The 9,609-nt window shown below is 38.3% G+C and overlaps 1 long non-coding RNA gene across 1 annotated transcript; it reads left to right on the forward strand.

The window, feature by feature from the left end:
* The first annotated feature begins 1,332 nt into the window (after positions 1 to 1,332).
* LOC148754757 (uncharacterized) lies at positions 1,333 to 9,374 on the forward strand. Its single transcript, XR_016019679.1, has 3 exons — positions 1,333 to 1,447; positions 4,150 to 4,267; positions 9,194 to 9,374. It is a non-coding gene; the product is annotated as an uncharacterized LOC148754757 (long non-coding RNA).
* Positions 9,375 to 9,609: the final 235 nt, after the last annotated feature.

Genomic DNA, 9,609 nt, shown 5'->3' on the forward strand with positions numbered 1-9,609 from the left:
ACCTTAACCTAGAAAGGCCACATTAGGAATAAAATAAGTTAAAAGAAAAAAAATATTTTGCCAAATTGGGACTGCTAAAATGCTGATTTAAAAAAAAAAACAAAAAAGGCTTTTATTTAAGTAGCTATTCTTTGCCCCCAAAATTCTACTTCTAAGAGTGTTTCTTAAGGAAATAACCATCAATGTGTACAGAGACTTAACTCTAAGTCTCTTGAAGAATTTTAACAAAAATGAAAATACGAGGCTGGTTAGAAACAACATAATATATGCATATACAATGGCATAGAATGCAACAATTAAAATGGTGTCGTGAAAATTTTAAATGTAGTCTGTACATACCTATTTAGTTCTAACAATGGGCCAGATCCTGGCCACGTGCTGCCGTACAGTAGTTTTGCAGACCTTACTTTCTAGCAGTAAGACAAAACTGGAAATAATTATTTGAGATAAGTGTGATTGAATATTAACTGAAAAAAACAAACAAATTACAGGACATTGTCCTTCTGATTTTGTTAAATATGTATGCATATCTATGTATACATATGCTCACAAACACACATATTATATATATGCACTTTAGTGCATATCTGTTAGCTATTGCTGCATAACAAATCACCCCAAACAACAATCATTTATTAGCACTCATGCATTTGTGCATCACCGTAGGTCCGTGGATTGTCTGGAACAGCTCTGTGCCACATTTCTCATCCTCCTTAGAAGAGCAGGCAAGCCTGAGCATGTTCTTCTTATGGTAGTGTCAGAGGTACAAGAGACAGAACAGAAACAAAAGGTCTCTTTAGGTCTAAGTTTAAAAATATACAATGAAAAACATAGAAAAATCACAGACATCTAGGTACAACATTAGTTACCTGAATGATAGGATTTTGTGTAATTTTAAGTTTCTTTTGTTTATTTTTTCTAAACTTTCAACCACAAAAATGTACTTTTTATAATCAAATTCCAACAATAAAAAAAGTTATTTTAAATATTTTACCAAATTGAATTTTCACAGGTTCACTATTTCTTATATGTTTTTAAAATTATTCATATAGAAGGGAAACCAACTGGAGAAAGAAGATCTAATATTTTATGATGTCTATTTATATGTCAAAAGGATATAATTACCTAATGTGTTCCCCAGCCTGCCTAATAAACTCTGTTTATTAGGAAAAACCTGGTGTTTCCTCCTGTGTGTCTCCTTTACTTTCACCCAGAACACTTCACTTCTAACACTTGTGGTCAGCAAAGGTGTGGGATTTTTCCCCACCAAGCAATTCTCTGAGACACCCGCTGGGTGTACTACAGTTTAACTCATTCTGATATTATTTACCAGGAAATAACTTCAGATGTCACAGGTGAAGAGCTCAGCCCTACAAGACTGCTCCTGCCCCTCTTCAGATGCCAATCACGTAGCCAGGTTGTCACCTGTGCTTCTGATCGATCAGCTGTAAGTCTGAGATTCCCATGACCCCCTCCTAGGTTTGATTGATTTGCTAGGGTGGGTCCCAGAACTCAAGGAAACATTTACTTACATTTACCAGTTTATTAAAGGACACAGATGAACAGCCCAGTGAAGAGATACATAAGGCAAGTTCTGGGACAGTCCTGAGTGTAGGAGATGTGCTCTGAACTGCAGTCCTGAACTGAACATACCCTTTTGGAGTTGGGGTATGTCACCCTCCTGGTGGATGTATTTAGCAACCTGGAAACTCTCTGAACTCCATTGTTTTGAGATTTTTATGGAGGTTCCATTACATAGGCATGATCAATTATGAACTCCATTTCCAGTCCCTCTTTCTTGTCTAGAGGAGTTGGGGCACAGGGCTGAAAAATGCCAAGCTTCTAATTATGGCTTGGTCTTTCTATTGACCAGCTCCCTTCCAGGAGCCCACCCAGAGTCATGTCATTAGAACAAAAGATGCTCCTAATGCTCTTATCACTTAGGAATATATGAGGGTTTTAGGAGCCTTATGTCACAGATCAATATACAGGGGGTGCTAAAAAAAGTGTATAAAAGTGGATACTTTGGTCAACATTCCTCAAGCAGTAATTTGCTGTAATGAGAAGTGTCTGGACGCTGATGGGAACCACTTTGATCACCTCTTGTAATTGAAGAAGTCAGATGTGACTTGTATTCATCTTTTGTTATCAGTATACATTGAGTATTACAATTTTAATAGTTTTTTTTTCCTTTCTTAAAATGCGTATGCATTTTTTGACACCCTTTTTGTATATTTTCTATGATCTCACACTCTATACCACTGATAAAGTGGTGGAGAATTATGAAGATAGTATCATCCTTTTTTGTTTATTTACTTTTAGCATTTTAGAGAAACACACATTCAAAGTAAAGAATTTCAGTTGTCTTATAAATATAAATATCTCCTTAAATTTACTTTTATTTGTATGTCTGCAACTCTACAACTCAGTGTTTTCATATGGAAGGAAACTAGATAACACCTTGAGATGCTATTGTTGCTTTTCAGAGGATGTGGCCCTTCATCTTACAGCATTCCTCATAGTGGCATATAAAAGGAATGCTTTATGCTCCACCTCTGTTTTTTTTGCCTTTTTTCTCTTGTAAGTGGGTGTATTTTTTCTTGTGCTATTGACTGATTTAGGAAACCTTTTTTTCCCCCTCCTTTTTTTTTTTTTTTTGTGCTATGATTAGATTGAGTGGTAGATGTTTCTAGTGAATCATTCCACCGCTTAGGCTAAAATATTAAAAGACAAGTAACTTGAGAAGGAAACTTGCATTTCTATAGCACTTTGCAGCAGATGTATCCTATTTACTGCTTTATTTTATTGCTTAATGACTGGATCTGCAGTAATTGCACCATTTGACAGATATTTATTTGTAAAATGTGATTCATTCAGTCAGACACTTTTAGAATGATTTTCATGCCAAGTGTTAAAATGGTGTAGGCTTGAGTAGCTCTTTCAAAAGATGCAAACATGCATGTAAATTCCATGCATCAAGCACATCTACTTTCGGCTCTTTTTATTATAGAAATATTCCAGTTGACAAAGAGTGCTAGTGAATAGACGGCAGGGACTTCTGGACTTTAATCAACCGCAATCACTGGCAGAGTTCAGAATTAATTTCCTAACCATGAATCACCTGCAGACAATGAATCACGTTCTAGAGAATTTTGCCAAGCAAAACAAGCCATCATGCCCTGTACAACTTTTAAGGACAGGGCCATGGAAACTCACTTGACTAGCATAGTTGAAATAGTGAAAAGAAAAGAATACTAGAAAAGGGTGGAACAAGCTATCAAACAGTGTCTGGTGACTTTCAGCTTTACAAAGACAAGGGAATGAAGAGTTTAACATGAAAACACTCTTTCTGAAATAGTCTACTCACTGGTTATATTCTGTTCCTAAATTCTAGCTAATGAAAATCAAGGTAAAAGATCCTTTGTTAATATTTTTTGGCTATGGAGTTTCTACACATTACAGCACAGACACCAGACATTTCCACCCATTCTTTAATCAAGGCATTAGAAACATTTTCTTTAGTTTCTGATTCCGACACTCTCTTATGGAAAGAGAAAAATGGGGAGATTTAAACATATATGCAGATAGCTTAGATGAAGAAACACTTTTGAATGAAATAGGCAAGTCATTTCTACATTTAAATTATTGTTATGGCTGCCTCAGTTTTCCATTTTCTCTCCCAGATATGTAAAAAAGGAAACTGTGATGTTCATTTGTTTCTAGCAATTATAAAAAAGTTGAGATAAAACTTAGTTGCAAAACACAACAAAATATTTAGCATTTTACATAATGTCATCAAAATAAGAACTGATCACTCAAAAAGAAGTTTTGTATTGTCAAATGTGAATGAAGTTAATTTCAAGCAGCATCAACAAGTAAACAATAAATAACAGTAAAAAATAAATGACCTTGGCCAACTCAAGATATTTGACATACACTGCTCCAAATCATGCACACTATTGCAAAGAAAATAAACAAATAGAAAATTTTTATCTGGAAAGAATAGTGAATAATAATAATTAGTGAACACATTATTAGACAAATATTAAAAACTCAACCAAAGATGAGACAATGTCTATGTTCATAAACTGGCTTGAATCTTTTAATTGATTAATCGATTATTAACATCAAATAAATTTACCCTTATAGATTCATCCAATTTGGGCATACGAAAAAAAAAAGAAGAAGCAAGATTCATGTCATATGGCACAAAATGAAATAACTTTCCAGATGGTCGATCATATTTCGGTTTACACCACGAAAACAGGTAAGTCAAGCTATGAAGTATCCACTGTCAGCCACTTTTGCCAGGCGAATGAATGGAATACATTAACCATTATTATCATTGAGTGAAGCTAGCTGAAATTTTTGTCTTTGACTTGTATACTATTCTCTGTCCTTCACAGTATGTTGTCTTCAGACCTGATTATTCCTCCTAACTTACTAATTGTCTTGGCACCTGGACTTACAATGCTCCCTTCCACAGGTTCTGTTATCATTCTGAATGCCTGGAAAGATGTGGGTTCAACCCAAACAAACCCTTAGTCTCATCTCCAGTGACTTTTACTTTCTTATGCAGTGTTCTTCAGGCACCCACCACCACGTGTAAATCTGGGACTTAACCTTTACATGATGCTGCTCCAGCTCTTAAATTGTAAATTCAGACTCTATGATTATTTGACACAAAATTTTGATTCTCTGACTGTTGCTTAATTATTTCCAGTAGTTTAGTATTTAGTGTTATTGTTTGACCACTTAACAAACAGTATTAAGAGCCTTATTGGTATCTTATATTGTTCTAGACAATGGATTTCCTAGAGTGAACCAGAAAGTCAAAATGCCTGCTCTCATGGAGCTTACATTCAAAACCCTGTTTCATTCTCAACTTTCCCATATCTTCTTTCCTACACAGCTTAAGTCCTATAGTCCATCATTTCAACCACTTTTAATATCTTAACTCCTTTGCTTGCTATTCTTCCGTTGTCCACTGTCAGAAGCTCAAGCCTAGAGGACTCCAACAACCTCCCTTCTCAGTATTTTTACCTCAGTGGCTGAACATAATTTGGAAGAAATCACATAAGTGTGCGGATAAATCCCACAACAAATTCATGGTATCCACAAGAGCAATGGAGGGCCCTCACCACATCTCAGAAATCCTTTTCCCCCTGCTATGTTTTCCTAGCTATTTTTCTAGATCCCTTGATACTTATTTCAAACAGACAAGTAAGCTTAATAATGTTGGCATCCAGTTCCAAATGGACCCACAAATCAACTCTACAATCCATGCTGTTACTAACAGATGATGGTGATTATTATCAATGCACAACATCTGGAAGCATCCTTCTTTAATCAGGGCTCAGGGACTGAGGCAAATACAAAAGGTTCTGGGCCTTGCTAGTGCAACTGATCTCCTTTGCCTTGGAGTTACACATTTTATTTATCTAACTTTAAAATCCAGCTTATATTCAGGAAGAACAATTAAAGTAGGATGCTCCCAAGTGTTGTTCATAGAGAAAGAGCAAACATATATAACCTCTGTCATGCAGGGTGTCATGCGGGGTCTCTGGTCCCACTCCCCGCATAAGAACACAAGATAAGGTGAGGCCAAAAAGGAACACCAATAGATAGGGGGTTCATACCGCTATATTCTCGCTGGTGGCGGGGTTGGAGACACAGGAAGCAGGAGCCACACTATCCGCAGCCTGCCATCCACTTCTCTGCCCTTCAACCTCACTTGCTAACTGCAATCCGTGCTTGGTAGCTTAGCCACAGCAGTTATATTAGTGGCCAATGGCTAACTGGTTACAGCTGATGGCCAGCTAGTCACAACTGATGGCCATCTACTACCTGAGCCAGCACCTTTCCATGTGAGGCCGAGAGCCTGGAAACTGCTCTCTGGGACTCTGTCTCCACAATCTCCCTGGGATGGCTGACCAGCAGTTCTACCACAAGGTGATTAAGTGTGCCCCAAAACTTAGAGGACACCTCAGTAGCGATTTGCATGTTTGTGCCTTGGTTTTCTGTAAAATATACACAGTAGAGCCAACTTAATAAGGTTGTTGTGAGGATTGAATGAGAAACACATGTAAAGTGTTTAGAATATTATCGGCTCCTCATAAGCGCTCAGAAAATGTTAGCTATTGTTGCTAATCCCATTTCCATCCATAATTGTGGCGCCATTTCTCTGCTTCCTGCCACACCAAACTACTTTAAAATACCATCTTTTGTGTTTGTAACCTTCATTTCCTCATCTCTCTGCCATCGCTTCCCACCACCACTCCTCTGAATCTGTTCTCACAGCAGTCACCAATGGCCTCCTTGACACTAAATCTGCTAGACTTTCCTCCTGGTTCTTGCTTTGTTGACCTATTAGCATCACTTGACATGAGCGACCACTCTCTTCTTCCTGAAACACTCTTTCCCAAGCTTATGTAAAGACACACACCTCTTGATTTCTTCTTATGTTTCGGGTTATACCTTTTCACCCCCTTTTTCAGTCTTATCTGCCTACTTTTTTTTTAATATTGGTGTTCTCTATGGTCCTATCAGAGGGTCTTTCCTCACTCTGCATACTTCTCCCTACTATATCCAATTTTCATGCAGGGTGTCATGCAGGGTCTCCGGTCCTGCTCTCCACATAAGAACGCAGGATATGGTGAGGCCAAAAAGGAACACCTACAGAGCCATAGATAGAGGAGTCATACCACTAGAGTTTCACTGGCAGCTGGGTTGGAGACACAGGAAGCACGAACCACACGATCTGCAACCTGCTGTCCGCTTCTCTGCCAACCAATCAACCCCACTTGCTAGCTGCAATCGCGCTTGCCAACTCAGCCACCATCTTTTTGCCAGCCACCATCTGCTGCTAGCATAGCCACGGCAGTTACATTAGTGGCCAGTGGCTCACTGGTTACAGCTGACGGCCAACTAGCCACAGCTGATGGCCATCCAATCACAGTTGATGGCCATTTACTACCTGAGTGAGCACCTTTCCACGTGAGGCCGAGAGCCTAGAAACTGCACTCCTGGCTCTTTCCCCATGCCAATATACTCCCATAGAATTGCTATCTCTACACTTTAGGCTAAGCTATAGTCAAAAAGGAAATGGCCTACAGAATGAGGCTTATCTCTCTCTCACCTAAGAATCAAGGTGCACATGGTCCAGCATGGCAGCAGCTGTGCTCCACACAGTCACTCAGGGCCCCAGCTTCTTTCATCTGGCTGCTCTGCATCCCTACATCATCGGCAGCATCAGTGTCCGCTGTTCAAAGGGTTTCTGTTAAGTTCAGCATCCTGAGGGAGGGAAAAAGAAATAAGACAGTTCAGGGGTAGGCACTACTTTTTAAGTAAATGGCACACAAGTTGCATACCTCATATGTATTTACAGTCCTCTGGTGAGAATGCAGTCAAATGACCACAGGGCTCCACAATGACAGTTGGGAAATGTGGACTTCAATTGAGACTCCTCAGAGAACAGAGGAGGACGGATTTTAGTGGACAACTAGCAGTGTCTACCACACCATCTATAAGTCAAAATATAAATTATGTATCTTTAACCGAAATCCCTTTCCTTAAATTCAGACTCGAACACCTAACTGCTCACCTAGATAGTTCCACTCCAATCTCCCACTTGTACTTTGGAAAGCAAAGGTTCAAATGGAGAAGGATCTTAAGTTATCTGAATCTATTCGGTATGGTGATTAGCAAAAGTTTGGAGAGTGGAGGACTTGTATTAAAATGTATCTGAGTCGCTTTCCTCCTGAATTGACACTATGAGCTCCACTAATAATAGTGTGGTTAGTGACAGATTTTTGTATTCTCCAAAGTGAAGTCCCAGTGATCTTTCTAAAATACAAATCCAATATTATCACATATGTAACTTTTCAATGATCTTATTGCCCTCAGAATGAAGTCCAAATTCTTAATATGGCTTACAAGTCTTACATCCTCTGATTTCTACTTAATCTTGCCCTACTTAATCCTCACCCTGGACTTTTGACTCCAGATAAATCATTTCTTGCATGCACCATCTCTCCCTTTTCTTGAGATCTTTGCACATGGCATTCCATTTGACTGGAACTCTCTTCCTTAGCCTCTGATCCTTTTGCCTGACTAATTCTTAATCACCCATCAGACAGCAGTTTAGTTATCATGTCTTCTAGGCAGCAATGGGACTCTCACTGGCATACGGGATTAGCAGCCTTTTACTATTTACCTCTTTAGCACCTCGTACTTACCCTCTATTACACTTATAAAACTTTGTTATGATTGTTTTTAAATCTATTTCCCCATTAAGAATGTAAACTCTGTGATGGTTGAAACTATTCTGTTCACTGTTATATCTTCAGAACTTGAATAGAGTTTAGAATGTAGATGCTCAACAAATGTTTATTAAATACTCATTTAATATTTGGATATATGAATAGTTTGAAATGACAACAAAAGTACTATGAAAGCATTTTATGGTAATTAAAAGTTCTTGATACAACTATAATTAAGATTATATTGAATAGATTGTTATTCACTAGAGCACATTTTTATTTAGAAAAATAATCCAATAACATTTTGAGAGTAATGAGCTGAATAAAATGAATGATGTCAGGACAGACATGGAAATGTCAGAGTCTGCCTGACTGTGGTCTCTCCCCCTTGCCTGAGTCTTTTGTGCAGTCCACATGTATAGAACTCTTGCCTCAGCCCCTCAATCTGGTTCTTTGAGGCTTGCTAGGTGAGGGTTATGAGGACATGGTGAGCACAGAAATACTAACCTATCAACCGAGCTGACTCTTCTTTCTGAGTCAAACCTCTCCCTTGGGCACTTAGGAAACTACTCAGCCATGGTGGCAATCAATTGTAACTGTATCACCAGTGATTACTGATAATAAAATACCGATGTTTATTAGTACTTATTTTGTTTGATTAAAACAAATTCAATGCCATCACTATTGTAGCATCACTCTTACCATTTTTCATTCTGGTATTTTCTTGAGTGAGAAAGAAATGATGCAGTTTATGCCAGAGCTGACAATGACAATTGGATATGCATGTGCTAGATCACCAAGTTATCTGGTTTGAAAACTGGAAGTAGGTGCGGTTCTCTTTTATATAAATAAGTTCACCTTTACATGGAGAATAAAGAGTCACCCAATATGAGTTCAACAAGAGCAAGCTAAATTTAACTCTGTTTCAATAGGTAAAGGCAAAAGCAAGACTGTGGCTTAAGGAAAAAAGTCTCAGGACTGAGCAAGGCAGGATGGTGTTGCTAGAGAGAAGGATGAAGTCCTGAAAGCCTGAGGGTCCCAAGGAGCTGCAAATAACTCCTCCAGTGAGGGAGACAGCAATTCCACCAGTGGGTTCCAGCAAATATAGGTAAGTTCCAGGTAAGTATCTGTTACGTATAAGAATTGGATGGTCTAAACGGGTGTATTTATAGATTTTGCAAGGGAATTTAGGGGCTTGACTGCCCACACATCAGTACCATACTAGTTTTCAAATTTTTATTGCTAAAATTAATCACACTGTTATATTTTTAACATAACATTTACTGCTGAATTCAACTGGTGTTGTGTTGCAACATCCAGCTTTTAATTTTGGGCCTCCAGGCTTAAA

The sequence above is a fragment of the Rhinolophus sinicus genome, chromosome 17 (genome assembly GCF_057876585.1).
Source record: "Rhinolophus sinicus isolate RSI-liver-muscle chromosome 17, RSI-T2T, whole genome shotgun sequence".
Taxonomy (NCBI): domain Eukaryota; kingdom Metazoa; phylum Chordata; class Mammalia; order Chiroptera; family Rhinolophidae; genus Rhinolophus; species Rhinolophus sinicus.